The sequence below is a fragment of the Saccopteryx bilineata genome, chromosome 4, assembly GCF_036850765.1.
Source record: "Saccopteryx bilineata isolate mSacBil1 chromosome 4, mSacBil1_pri_phased_curated, whole genome shotgun sequence".
Classification (NCBI taxonomy): domain Eukaryota; kingdom Metazoa; phylum Chordata; class Mammalia; order Chiroptera; family Emballonuridae; genus Saccopteryx; species Saccopteryx bilineata.
The window spans coordinates 288320592-288335372 of record NC_089493.1 but is presented as its reverse complement, the minus strand read 5'-3'; the positions used below and the strand labels follow the sequence as shown (position 1 = coordinate 288335372).

Genomic DNA, 14781 nt, shown 5'->3' with positions numbered 1-14781 from the left:
AAAGTGTTGACAAGGGTTTGGAGAAAAAGGAACTCTTGTGTACTGTGAGTGGAACTGCAAATTGGTGCAGCCACTGTGGAAAACAGTGTGAAGATTCCTCAAAAAATTAACAATTAGAGATGCCATACAACCCAGCACTTCTGAGCATTTATCCAAAGAAGACAAAACACTAATTTGAAAAGATATATACACCCCTACGTTTATTGCAGCATTATTTACAATAGACAAGATGTGGAAACAACCTTGGTATCCATCAACAGATGAATGGATAACGAAGATATGATATATATAGTGGAATATTATTCAGCAATAAAAAAGAATGAAATAAGCCCTGGCCGGTTGGCTCAGCGGTAGAGTGTCGGCCTGGCATGCGGGGGACCGGGGTTCGATTCCCAGCCAGGGCACATAGGAGAAGCGCCCATTTGCTTCTCCACCCCCCTCCCTCCTTCCTCTCTGTTTCTCTCTTCCCCTCCCGCAGCCAAGGCTCCATTGGAGCAAAGATGGCCCGGGCGCTGGGGATGGCTCTGTGGCCTCTGCCTCAGGCGCTAGAGTGGCTCTGGTCGCAATATGGCAACGCCCAGGATGGGCAGAGCATCGCCCCCTGGTGGGCAGAGCGTCGCCCCTGGTGGGCGTGCCGGGTGGATCCCGGTCAGGCGCATGCGGGAGTCTGTCTGACTGTCTCTCCCCGTCTCCAGCTTCAGAAAAATACAAAAAAAAAAAAAAAAAAAAAAGAATGAAATATTCCCACTTGTGAAAACATGGATGCACCTAGAGAGTATTATGCCAAGTTAAATAAGTCAGACAGAGAAAAATAAACACCATACGATTTCACTTATATGTGGAATCTAATAAAAAGAAAACAAATAAATAAACTAAATAAAACAAAAACAAACTCATAGAAACAAAGATCAAACTGATAGTTGCCAGATAGGAGGGGGTGAGCTGATGGGTCAAGAGGAATACAGTCAATAATATTGTGATAAGTTTGCATGGTAACAAATGATTACTAGACTTATTGTGGTGATCACATTGTAAGGTATATGAATGGTAAATCATTATATTGTACACCTGAAACTAATATAATATTGTAAACCAACTATACTTAAGCTTTAAATTCAATTTTTAAAAATTAATAAATAAAAATAAATAACAGCTTTTTCCTTTAAAAGAAAAAACAACTTTGGTACTTATTATACATATATTATAATATATTATAAGTTTATAGCCATATGTTACAAAGAAAAATCCAACATCAGAGGCAAGTTTTATTATTATCAAAACATGGTTTTTATTTTTCCTCGTTTGTTATTTTTTATTTCCCAAATAATAATGGAAAGCAAAATAAATTACCTGCATTTCCACCACTTCAAATTTAATAGAGAAAGCTTTAAAATTATTTTCATATTCCTTTCCAGTCTTTATCCTTAAATAAGGGGACCAACTTTTTTACAATAAAAAGGAGGACAAAAATAAATTGAAGAAAATATCATAAATAAAAGAAACTTTATTCGGCCCTGGCCAGTTGGCTCAGTGGTAGAGCGTCGGCCTGGCGTGCGGAAGTCCCGGGTTCGATTCCCGGCCAGGGCACACAGGAGAAGTGCCCATCTGCTTCTCCACCCCTCCCCCTCTCCTTCCTCTCTGTCTCTCTCTTCCCCTCCCGCAGCTAAGGCTCCATTGGAGCAAAGATGGCCCGGGCGCTGGGGATGGCTCTGTGGCCTCTGCCTCAGGCGCTAGAGTGGCTCTGGTCGCAACATAGCGACACCCAGGATGGGCAGAGCATTGTCCCCTGGTGGGCAGAGCGTAGCCCCTGGTGGGCGTGCCGGGTGGATCCCAGTCGGGTGCATGTGGGAGTCTGTCTGACTATCTCTCCCTGTTTCCAGCTTCAGAAAAATACAAAAAAAAAAACCAACTTTATTCAATGCAATAATAATACACTATAATATGATAAATGCACATAAAAATATTTGTAATATTTTATATTGTAATTATGCTTACATGCCTATTAATTTTTAATAATAATTATAAGAAAAAAGTACTCATTTAGATACAAATATGTCACATCGCATGCAGTGGATCGACTCTGCATTGATCGTATATGGACATTTACAGATTAGTCTTCCAATATCAAAAAGGAGAACAAGTAGGAGGACACTTTTTGAGAGATGACGGGACTTACAAAAGAAGGACTGTCTTCCCTAAAGGAGGACGATTGGTCTCCTTACCTTAAAAAAATATATCTTGCCTGACCTGTGGTGGTGCAGTGGATAAAGAATCAACCTGTAATACTGAGGTCACTGGTTCGAAACCCTGGGCTTGCCTGGTCAGGGCACATATGGAAGTTGATGCTTCCTGTTCCTCATCCCCCCTTCTCTCTCTCTCTCTTCTCTCTAAAATGAATAAATAAAATCTTCAAAAAAAAAAAAAAGATGTTCCACATTATTTAAAATATATATATATATTATATATATATATATATATATATATATATATATATATATATATATATATATATCTTAAGCCTGACCAGACAGTGGCGCAGTAGATAGGGCGCCAGCCTGGAACACTGAGGACCCAGGTTCGAAATCCCAAGGTCACCAGCTTAAGCGTGGAATCATAGACATGACCCCAAGGTCACTGGCTTGAGCCCAAGGTTGCCGGCTTGAACCCAAGGTCCCTGGCTCAAGCAAGGGGTCACTGGCTCAAATGGAGCCCCCCTCCCTCCACCCCCATCAAGCCACATATGAGAAAGCAATCAATGAGAGCAATCTATGAACAACTAAAGTGCCTCAACAAAGTTGATGCTTTCCATCTCTTTCCCTTCTTGTCTGTCTGTCCCTCTCTTACTTAAAAATGAAAGAAAACAAGAGAGAAAAAGAGAGAGAGAGAGAGAGAGAAAGAAAAAAAGAAAGAAAGGAAGAAAAAAATGCTGTTTTGAAACATCATCCTAAAAGAATGGGATTGTTGATATTAACAATAAGATTGGGGCCCCCTTAATGTGTAAGAATTCTTTTCTTTCATTATAACAATTCTATGAACTTGCTTTGGTTCTCAACAGTAGAATTGCCTTGTCAGTACATTTTGGATGGATGTGAACAGAAGCAAGGCCAAGAAATGCCTAGCCTTGCCACTTGATGTAGGAGTCAAGGGTGAGTGAACAAAGGTCAGAGCTGAAATAACTTGTGTGTCTGGCTAAAGAAATGGTATGAGGCTATACCTGTCACTTCCCTGGAGCATGCCAGCTGTCAAACCATATAGGAACATGTCACAAAGGGGTGACAAGCAAAACATATAGCAATCAATTTCTCACATACTAATCAGTAGGGGAAATTGACAATTATTTTAATGAATTACAAGAGTACTTTTTTTTATTTAACAAAAAAATAACTCTTCTAAAGTTCCCTGTGATGACAATATCCCTACCAGGAGCTGAAATACCGATAGATCAATAACAGTCTCATTCCCCACTCCTCCATCTATTGAGGGAATAGCCCACATTTAAATAGACTGTAGGCATGCTAACATTTACAGATATTTGTGTAAGATTTTGCAGAAGTATGTCAGGAGAAGAGTGAGGTAAACTGTGAGGGGGTTTGAAAGAACTAATCAGAGAAATCCGGTTAAGTGCTGACCAAAACAATTTAAGAACTATTGGAGCAAAGGAGAGTAAACAAGAAACAGAGTAAAAAGGGCATTTGGGGGAGCTGGATTCAGGAAAGTTTGAAGAAGCATTAGAAAGGAGAGAGTTCATGAAAAAAAAAAGCGGTGGAAATTCTGGAGCAACTTAAGGACTGAGAGTCCAGAAATGTTCTGAAAAATTCTGGGGGAGAATCCATGTAAACTGCTGAGTCAGGATTTGGAGAGTTGTGCGGTGAACAGATCCGTTCTCAAGTCTGGGCGACTTAAGCAAAAAAGAACTTGATTTGTTCCACAAGCAAAGCAAGTGAGACGAGAAACATAAAGGTTGACCTTTGACTGAAAGTAGGAAGAATCAAGGTTGCAATACAAAGTGAAACTGGACAACCTGTAACGGAGCCTAATGAATAAAATGTATGGTAAAGTGAGTAATGCTCAGAGCAATTTAGTATCTGTCTTTTGTGCACAGGGACTGCTACTGTATAACAGTGTGTCCTTTTTATGCTCTACATGCCTGATGTCTGTTCTACTGGAGACTGTGTTGAAGGAGAGAGCAGGAGGAGAAGGTCATCAGCACAGAAAGCACAGTTTGGTCTTTGAGAGAGAATCTGGCTGCACCCCCCCTCCCAAGCAGGCCCCACCGGAAAGTTATTCATGTGACAACATTCGGAAGGGCCCATTTCTTTGGAGGGCTGTCATGGGCCACATTTCATCACAATATATATTAGACCTACATAATTTTTTAAAACTTTTCCAAGTTATTGCAACGTATCTTTACCAGCTACATTGCAATTAGCCGTATCACTGACCTCTCAAGTTTCGGAATGCCAATCATCTGTGGGTGTTCCTACTCACTTTGAGAAGGCAGGTATACCGAAGCTCAGTGTGTCTAAAACTAAACTCAGAAGCTTGCCCCAGGTCAGCCCCCCTTCTCTCAGTTCTGACATAAACATACATCTGGTAAGAGAAGCTCAGAGCCTCAAAGGCAGCCTTGAACTCTCTTCTGCTCCTCTTTTATCTAATCAGGGGTCAGCCTCTATTTTTCTTCGGAATCTCTCTTGAGCCTGCACTTCTCTCCCTACTTCTATTGCTACCAACCTCATTAAGGCCCTGGGGGGATTATATGGGGCGAATGCAGGAGCATGCTGTGGGATGGTTTACCTCTCCCTGCGCCAGCCCATTCTACACCCTCCTGGCCGATTTTCTCATAACTTCCATCACAGCATTTCCCTGGTCTGCAACCTTCAACTGTGTCTGTCATAGAGCCCAACTATTTTCTGTAAGGTGTCATGGACCAAGGGTTTATGGACCGTATGGTCTCTGTAGAAATGACTCAAAGCTACCTTATAATGCAGAAAGCACCCACAGACAATACCTGAACAAATGGGCATGGCTGTGTCCCCCCAGAAACTTGATTTATACAACAATCAGTGGAGCCTGAGTTGTGGTGGCACAGTGGATAAAGTATTGACCTGGAATGCTGAAGTCACTGGTTTGAAGCCCTGGGCTTGCCTGGTCAAGGCACATATGGGCTTTCTGCTCCTCCCCCTTTCTCTCTCTCTCTCTCTCTCTCTCTCTTTCTCTCTCCCTTCTCTAAAATGAATAAATAAAATCTTAAAAAAGAAAAATAAAGTCAGTGGGCCAGATTTGGCCTGAAGTCATAATTTACAAACTCCTAGATTAAAGTAACAATTTTTTAGCTTTGTATTCATAACTTTCCAGAATTTTTTTTTTCAGAGACAGAGAGAGGGATAGATAGGAACAGACAGGAATGGAGAAAGATAAGAAGCATCAATCATCAGTTTTTTGTTGCGACACCTTAGTTGTTCATTGATTGCTTTCTCATATGTGCCTTGACCGTGGGGCTACAGCACACCGAGTAACCCCTTGCTCAAGCCAGCGACCTTGGGTCCAAGCTGGTGAGCTTTGTTCAAACCAGATGAACCCGTGCTCAAGCTGGCAACCTCGGGGTCTTGAACCTGGGTTCTCTGCATCCCAGTCCGACGCTCTATCCACTGCGCTACCGCCTGGTCAGGCACTTTCCAGAATTTTTTTTTTTTTTTTTTTTTTTTCTTCATTTTTCTGAAGCTGGAAACGGGGAGAGACAGTCAGACAGACTCCCGCATGCGCCCGACCAGGATCCACCCGGCACGCCCACCATGGGGCGACGCTCTGCCCACCAGGGGGCGATGCTCTGCCCCTCTGGGGCGTCGCCATGTTGCGACCAGAGCCACTCTAGCGCCTGAGGCAGAGGCCACAGAGCCATCCCCAGCGCCCGGGCCATCTTTGCTCCAATGGAGCCTTAGCTGCGGGAGGGGAAGAGAGAGACAGAGAGGAAAGCGCGGCGGAGGGGTGGAGAAGCAAATGGGCGCTTCTCCTGTGTGCCCTGGCCGGGAATCGAACCCGGGTCCTCCGCACGCTAGGCCGACGCTCTACCGCTGAGCCAACCGGCCAGGGCCACTTTCCAGAATTTTTTTAAAAGTTTTTTGTTTTATATTTACTTATTGATTTTATATATAGAGAGAAACAGAGAGAGAGAGAAACAGGAACATAGATCTGTCTCTGAATGTGCCCTGACCCAGGATTGAACCAGCAACCTCTGTGCTTTGGGACAATGCTCTAATGACTGAGCTATCCAGCCAGGGCACTTTCTTGAATTTGTACTCAATTTAAAACTCTTGCCCTGCTGGGGTTTGCATTCTCCCCTTGGCTATTAATTGAGGGGAGAGGCCAGCAGGCAGGCAGCCCTCACCCTGCAGAGACCCCAGCCACTCTGTGTAGGCAGGGTGCTGTCAAAACCAGACCTCTGGGGGTGGTGGTGGGGGAACTCTTGGAAGGGAAGAAATATCACTTCTTTCTCAAGTGGAGTGTTTACACCTTGATGTAACATTTGAACTTTCACAAGAGATGTAATAATTTTGATAATAAAATTCTTAACCATAAAAAAACCAAAACCCTCTTGACCCTCTTGCCTTGGCTGGCTTGCTCAGTGGTAGAGCATTAGCTGGCATGTGAATGTCCCAGGTTCGATTCCCGGCCAGGGCACACAGGAGAAGCGCCCATCTGCTTCTCCACCCCTCCCCCTCTCACTTCTCTCTCTCTCTCTCTCTCTCACCCTCCTGCAGCCGTAGCTTGTTTGAATTGGCCCAGGCATGGAGGGTGGCTCTGTGGCCTCTGCCTCAGGTGCTAAAGAGAGTTTGGTTGCTGAGCAATGGAGCAATGCTCCAGATTGGCAGAGCATCGGCCCAGATGGGAGCTGGCAGGTGAATCCCAGTAAGAGCGCATGCAGGAGTCTGTCTTTTTGCTTCCTCTCCTCTCATTTGAGAAAAAAAAAATCTATTGAATATAACATAAAGAAAAGTGCACACCTGACCAGGCAGTGGCGCAGTGGATAGAGCATCGGACTGGGATGCAGAGAACCCAGGTTCGAGACCCTGAGGTCGCCAGCTTGAGCATGGACTCATCTGGTTTGAGCAAAGCTCACCAGCTTGGACCCAAGGTCGCTGGCTTAAGCAAGGGGTCACTCAGTCTGCTGAAGGCCCACGGTCAAGGCACATATGAGAAAGCAATCAATGAACAACTAAGGTGTCGCAACGAAAAACTGATGATTGATGCTTCTCATCTCTCTTCATTCCTGTCTGTCTGTCCCTCTCTCTGACTCTCTCTCTGTCTCTGAAAAAAAAAAAGTATACAAATTGTAAGTGTACAACTCAAATTTTCACAAAGAGAACCATTGACCACCACCCAGAACAAGAAATAGAATGTAACCAACATCTTAGAATTTCCTCATACTCCTTCCACTTCCTATCCCCTCGTCACTGGGTAACCATGAACTGTACTTTTAAAGCCATGAATTAGTTGTGTTAAGTTTTGAACTTTATATAAATAAACCATAAACTATCTCATACTCTATTTTAATAGACACCGCTATTCTCATCTCTAGGGATTTTTTTAGCATTTCTCAAATCTTATAAATTGTTAAATAATACACAGTTCTTTTACATTCTACTTATCCACTAAAGAAATGAATTGTCTGCACTATGCTTTAACTAAGCCGACCTCCATGAAGATTGGCCATAACAATCTCTTCACTCTCAAGAGGGAGGACTAGTCACTTTAAGAAAATGGAAGACCAGAGCCCTGGCGGGTTGGCTCAGCGGTAGAGCGTCGGCCTAGCGTGCGGAGGACCCCGGTTCGATTCCCGGCCAGGGCACACAGGAGAAGCGCCCATTTGCTTCTCCACCCCTCCGCCGCGCTTTCCTCTCTGTCTCTCTCTTCCCCTCCCGCAGCCAAGGCTCCATTGGAGCAAAGACGGCCTGGGCGCTGGGGATGGCTCTGAGGCCTCTGCCCCAGGCGCTAGAGTGGCTCTGGTCGCAACATGGCGACGCCCAGGATGGGCAGAGCATCGCCCCCTGGTGGGCAGAGCATCGCCCCATGGTGGGCGTGCCGGGTGGATCCCGGTTGGGCGCATGCGGGAGTCTGTCTGACTGTCTCTCCCTGTTTCCAGCTTCAGAAAAAAAAAAAAAAAAAAAAATGGAAGACCAATCATAGGTATCATCTTGTACTTGAAATTTTTTTTTTACTTACTTTGAGTAGGCTATTGGGATAAGAGGGAGTAGAATGTATTCATTTTTTATTATAAATAAAAAATTCACTTTGGATAAAGCCTAATCAACATGTTAAGTGTTGTAAATACTTTATAAAAATATGTTCTTTAGAGAATGCTTAGCATTCAAGATTGAACTGCTTAAACGAGGTCGGAGGCATGGAAATGCAACTAAGAAGTTAATGTTTCAACTTGGTGCCACAATTAAAGTGAAAGTCCTGAAGGAATAGCGACTACCTTAAAGTGGTTTAGGAAACAGAGTTTAATGAGGGAAATGAGGCTTTATGAGGTGTTAAAATAGGCATGACCCTAAAATGAACAATGAGAGTTATAGAAACGGCTGTGAAGTGGTATGGGGAATGGAGAAGAAACATTTAGTTCAAAGACAATGGAATAATTTGTCTTGAAAAGTGAGCTTCAACAACGAGATGTCACCTTACACCCACAAGGATGACTACAGTGTAATTAAGAAGAAGGGCAATAACAAGTGTTGCTAGGGATTCTGGGAAATCAAAACCCTCACACACTGCTGGCAGGCCGCTGTGAATAAGAGTCTGGCAGTTCCTCAAACAGTTAAATATAGTCACTATATGTCCCAGCAATTCTTTCCAAGAGAATTGAAACCATATGTCCATATAAAACATTGCATATGAATGTTCATAATTCATAATAACCAAAAAGGGGAAACAACTCAATTGTCCCTAGGTCTAAACTGATAGATGGATATACTTAGAAATGGTTAAAGTAGTCCATCCACCCCTGGCCAGTGGTGCAGTGAGTATAGCATCCTCCCAAAATGCCAAGGTTGCCAGTTCAAGCCCAGTCAGGGGGTATATAAGAAGTAATCAATGGCACAACTAAGTGGAACAAGGAGTTGATGCCTTTCTCTCTCTCTCTTTCAAAAAAGAAAAAGAAAAAAGAAAAAGAGAAGAAAAGTCCATCCATTCAGTGGAATATTATTTGGCATAAAAAAGGAATGAAGTACTGATACATGTTACAGCACTGGAGGAACCTTGAAACTATTATGCTAAGTGAAAGAAGCCAGTCACAAAAATATTGTATGATTGTGTTTATATGAGTTGACCAGAATAGCAAACCCACACAGAAAGTAAATTAGTGGTTGCCTAAGGTTGGAGGGAGGAGGAATTGGGGAGCGACTGCTTCATGGGTATGGGGTTTCTTTTTCAGGTGGTAAAAATGTTCTTGGAACTATAGATAATGATGATGATTACACAACTCTGTGAATATACTAAAAACCATTCAATTATATACTTTAAGAAGGTGAGTTGTATATGTGAATTATATCTCACAAAGCTGTTATATCTTTTTTAAGGAGCCTCAACTTCCTTCATCTTTCCAGGCAAAACTATGAGCTGCACAACTGTCAAATTCTTGGCACTGGAAAACCCAACAACACTTCAAGTCTTCAGCAAACATCTGGTAATTTCTATATCATCCTAAAAGTTCTGGTTTATGGAGAAGGTTAGGAAAAATGGTGCCCATGCATGACACATTTTGATTTTTTTTTTTTTTGTATTTTTCTGAAGTTGGAAATGGGGAGGCAGTCAGACAGACTCCTGCATGCACCCGACCGGGATCCACCTGGCATGCTCACCAGGGGGCGATGCTCTGCCCATCTGGGGCACCGCTCTGTTGCAACCAGAGCCATTCTAGCGCCTGAGGCAGAGGCCATAGAGCCATCCTCAGCACCCGGGACCAACTTTGCTCCAATGGAGCCTCGCTGCGGGAGGGGAAGAGAGAGACAGAGAGGAAGGAGAGGGGGAGGGGTGGAGAAGCAGATGGGCGCTTCTCCTGTGTGCCCTGGCCGGGAATTGAATTCAGGACTCCTACACACCAGGCCGATGCTCTACCACTGAGCCTACCAGCGAGGGCCCACATTTTGATGTTTTTAAATTCAAATTTTTCCAGCATGAATTCCCTTTAAAAATGCACAGCAGCCAAATATCATTTAATTCTTACCATAGCTATAATGCGAAGGCCCTAAATGACAGACTGCATACAAGGCACAAAGTTCTGTTTCATTGGTTGAGCTAAAGCAGTCAGCTTATTTTTTAAAAAGATCCTTAGCATTTGCACAGTCTTTTGCATTATAAAACTTTTTTCTCATACTAATCAATATGTAAATATCAAAATAATATTTAATAGAAAAAATTGCCTATAACATGGCCTCAATTACTGTTTTGAAAAAAATCACCAATGTTTTTCCTTCATGTTTTAGTGTTTATGCATGCTGACATTAACTTCAAAAGGCTATATACTATAATCCCAGAAGCCTGCACTTTTTTTTTCAGTATTCTTAAAAATAAAAGTTAGCCATATTTTATTATTTAATGATAGCTTATGATTTCAGACAGTATTTGAGTGGATTTTCCCACTCAGCTTTAGACGAGGTGGTGGTGGGTAGCTGTTCAGCCTCACCTTTGGTGTTACAGCTAAGAATAAAATAAGTTAGTATGGACCGGACCAGGTGGTGGCACAGTGGATAGATCATTGGACTGGGATGTGGAGGACCCAGGTTTCCAGACCCCGAGGTCACCAGCTTGAGCGTGAGCTCATCTGGTTTGAGCAAAGCTCACCAGCTTGGACCCAAGGTCGCTGGCTCGAGCAAGGGATCACTCAGTCTGCTGAAGGCCCACGGTCAAGGCACATATGAGAAAGCAATCAATGAACAACTAAGGTGTCGCAACGAAAAACTGATGATTGATACTTCTCGTCTCTCTCCGTTCCTGTCTGTCTATCCCTCTCTCTGATTCTCTCTCTCTGCCTCTGTAAAAAAAAAAAAAAAATGTAGTATGGTCACTTCTATATCATAAATTTTTTTTCCTCTTGATCAGTCATTTTATGACCCCAAGGTCATAGCTATTACAAAATTTTATTTTTTTTTCACAAATTCTCCATGTCTAGTCCGTATTACAAGATCTTTCATTTCTTCAATTATACATCTTGAAATGGATACCACCTGTGCTCTCGTATTCATTATGTCAATAAAGTCCATTATAATTACAGCACATGGTTGAAAAGTGGCATGCCAGGAAACTAACAGACTGTTTTGTGGTCACCAGTTAACCCAATACGAGCCATTAACCAAGTTATTTTCAATGCAGTAAGGCACAGATTAACAGAAAAGAAGATTTTTCATGCCCTATCTTTTTAGTCTCTTTCAATTTGTAAGTGGAATGAAACTTGAAAACATTCTGAAAAAATAATATTCTTTGGACTATAATGATAAAGAAAAGATGTCAAAGTTTATAACAGTGATTCCATACAGATTCACTTTTAAAAATTTATTTTATCATAGCTAATATTGATACAGGGTACATCTTGCATTTATGAGCTTTAATATAATTTTTAATTTATTAACCCATTGGGCAAGACAGTAATATGTTGTAAGGAGAAAGAAATTAGAAATGATAGCTTGAAATTCCAGTTTTAGGATTCATCTTAGGTCACTAACACCTGAAAATCCTTTCCCTACTTAAGTAAATGCTTCCAGAGTTCTGGCATGAATATATGTTTGTTATTGTAGCATTTGAGGAATCAGTTTATTAAGATAGAAACTTTCGCCTGACCAGGCGGTGGTGCAGTGGATAGAGCGTTGGACTGGGATGCCGAGGACCCAGGTTCGGGACCCTGAGGTTGCCAGCTTAAGCGTGGGCTCATCTGGTTTGAGCAAAAGCTTACCAGCTTGGACCCAAGGTTGCTGGCTCGAGCAAGTGGTTACTCAGTCTGCTGAAGGCCCGCGGTCAAGGCACATATGAGGGAGCAATCAATGAACAACTAAGGTGTCGCAATGCGCAGCAAAAAACTAATGATTGATGCTTCTCATCTCTCTGTTCCTGTCTGTCTGTCCCTGTCTATCCCTCTCTCTGTTAAAAACAAACAACCAAAAAAAAAAAAAAAAAGATAGAAACTTTCTCAACTGGGTGTTCTTTCTCAGTGGTGTTTATTCTTTGTTGTAATTTTAAAATATTGGAGTACAACAGATTGAATTCTGTTTAGGATGCTGAAAAGGTGCTGGAGATAGGTAATGGTGATGTTTTGAAACACTATGAATGGATTATGTCACTGAAACATACACATAAAAATGGTAAATTTTATGTTATGTAAATTTTATCACACACACAAAAAGAGATTGAATCATACCAGTTCTATGAATGATATCAACTTAAGGTTAAACATTATCAGGAAAATTGTAGGATTTTCCTCTTTCCTCTTCTCTCAATGATAGCAGAAATGGTTTTTAAATAAAATTTATAGAAAATGTTTATGCTGTTTATTGTATTTATATTTTCCAATGTACCTCTAAGTATTCTTCTTAAAGACCTAAAAGTGTACTATAGCTAAAAAGATTCTTTATGACACTGTGATATGGTTTTTAGTATATTCACAGAGTTATGTAACCATCATCACTATCCAATTCCAGAACATTCTCACCACCTGGAAAGGAAACTCCATACCCATGAAGCAGTCGCTCCCCAATTCTTCTTCCCTCCAACCTTAGGCAACCACTAATTTACTTTCTGTGTGGATTTGCTATTCTGGTCAATGCACATAAACACAATCATACAATATTTTTGTTACTGGCTTCTTTCACTTAGCATAATGGTTTCAAGTTTCCTCCAGTGCTGTAACATGTATCAGTACTTCATTCCTTTTTTTATGCCAAATAATATTCCACTGGATGGATGGACTTTTTTTTTTAAGAGAGAGAGGCATCAACTTATTTTTCCACTTAGTTGTGCCACTGATTGCTTCTCAAGAGAAAGTGTTCAATAAATGGTTCTTTTTAATATATAAGTGGGTCGGTGAGGTTGTTCTGTCCAAGATGCAGAATTACCACAACAGCAGCTCCCTCAACCCTGAAGTGGCTGGACAAACAAAAAGGAACAAGCTGTGAGCAGCCCTGGGTGACAGGAGACAGGAGCAACCCGTGGCTATGGACAGATAAAAGAAGGGGAGCGGTGAGTTCTGCTTTGGATTCTCCTCCCCATTGTCTGCCTGCTGCCTGCTGCCTGCACCTGAGGGGCTAAGACTCTTGTCCAAGTGTCCTCAGGTAATATCAGGAGGGCACGAAAGCGCTGTGCTTGTGAGATATGGTGGAGAAGGTGAGCCCAGTGTCTCTGCAGTGGCTTCTGCACCCGTCCTCTCAGGCCCCCAGCTGCAGAAGGACAATCTGAGAAGCATCCCCTCTGAAGGCTGTTGTTTCTCCCTGAGAGGAGTGCCCTCATGTCCTGTGGCTGCCATAACCAAGTGTCGTACACTGAGTGACTTAACCAACAGAAGTGTATTGTCTCACAATCCTGGAAGCCAGAAACCTAAGATCAAGACATCAGCAGGGCCACGTCCCCTCTGAAGACTCTCAGGGAGAATTCTTGCTTGCTCTTTCCAACTTCTGTTTGCTGGAAATCTTTGGTGGTTCTTGGCTTGTAGACACCAGTCACATCACTATCTTCTCCCTGTGTCTTAACATGGTCTTCCCTCTGTGCTGTATAAATATGCCCAAGTTTCCCCTTTTTATAAGAGTACCAGTCATATTGGATTAGGGCCCACCCTAATGACCTCATCTTCACTGGGTTAATTCTGCGAAGACCCCGTTTTCAAATAAAGTAACATTCTGAGGTACTAGGGATTAGGATGGAGACAGAGATTCTGGAGCTATAATGCCAGAATAAGCAAATCCAGAGACAGAAATTAGATTAGTGGTTCCTGGAGGCTGGCAGGAACAGGGAGTGGCTGCTAATGACTACAAACTCCCTTTTTTTGCATGATAGAAATGTTCTGAAATTAGACAGTGGTGATGCTTGTGCAGTTTTGTGAGTACAGTAGGAACCACTGAACTTTTTCTCCAACAGATTTAGGGGTTTTTTTGGAAAGAAATATATTTTGAGGAGAAAAAACATGGGGCAGAGAGGTATGAAATAGAAAATAAATACAAAGGTAAGCTGTGTTGCTAGCTGTTTTATCACCACAACAAATGAGTATGCAGAGAATTTGCTGTATGCAACAACACAATAAAGGTCCAAGAGCAAGTTGTCCCTTTTGGGAAGGCTGAAGATTTCCATATCTGATTCTGATTGTTGGAATTTCAGCTGCAGTCCTTGTTTTGGATGGATCACTGGGAGTGTGGCACAGTCCATAATTTTACCCAGATTTGAACAGGAGGATGGCCACCTGGCCCAGGTAGAAGTACACGAAGTGTTTGGTTTCACGGTCATGTAACTATCAAAGTTCCTCCCTAGGATGCAGTGCCAGGTGAGTTGTACTTCTTGTCAGACCCCTTCTTATTATGGGCCACAATGTCCTTCTCTGTGTTATATATATATATATGTATATTTCTCCAACGCCTGAGTAACACATTCCACCAAGTCTTGTTGCATCTCCTGTGACATATCTGCATTTTTGATCACTGCCTTTGGTGGTCATGGTTACAGGAGCAGAGGCTGACCAACTACAATGGTCTCCTGGAGGAAGGGTTGGTGAGGCTCAGACCCGGTGGAAAGTGCTGTCACTACCAAAGCCAT

The 14781-nt window shown here is 42.4% G+C and overlaps 1 pseudogene; it reads right to left on the bottom strand.

Annotated features, from left to right (window-relative positions):
* Positions 1 to 14401: 14401 nt before the first annotated feature.
* Positions 14402 to 14781, bottom strand: LOC136335735 (dynein light chain 1, cytoplasmic-like; annotated as a pseudogene).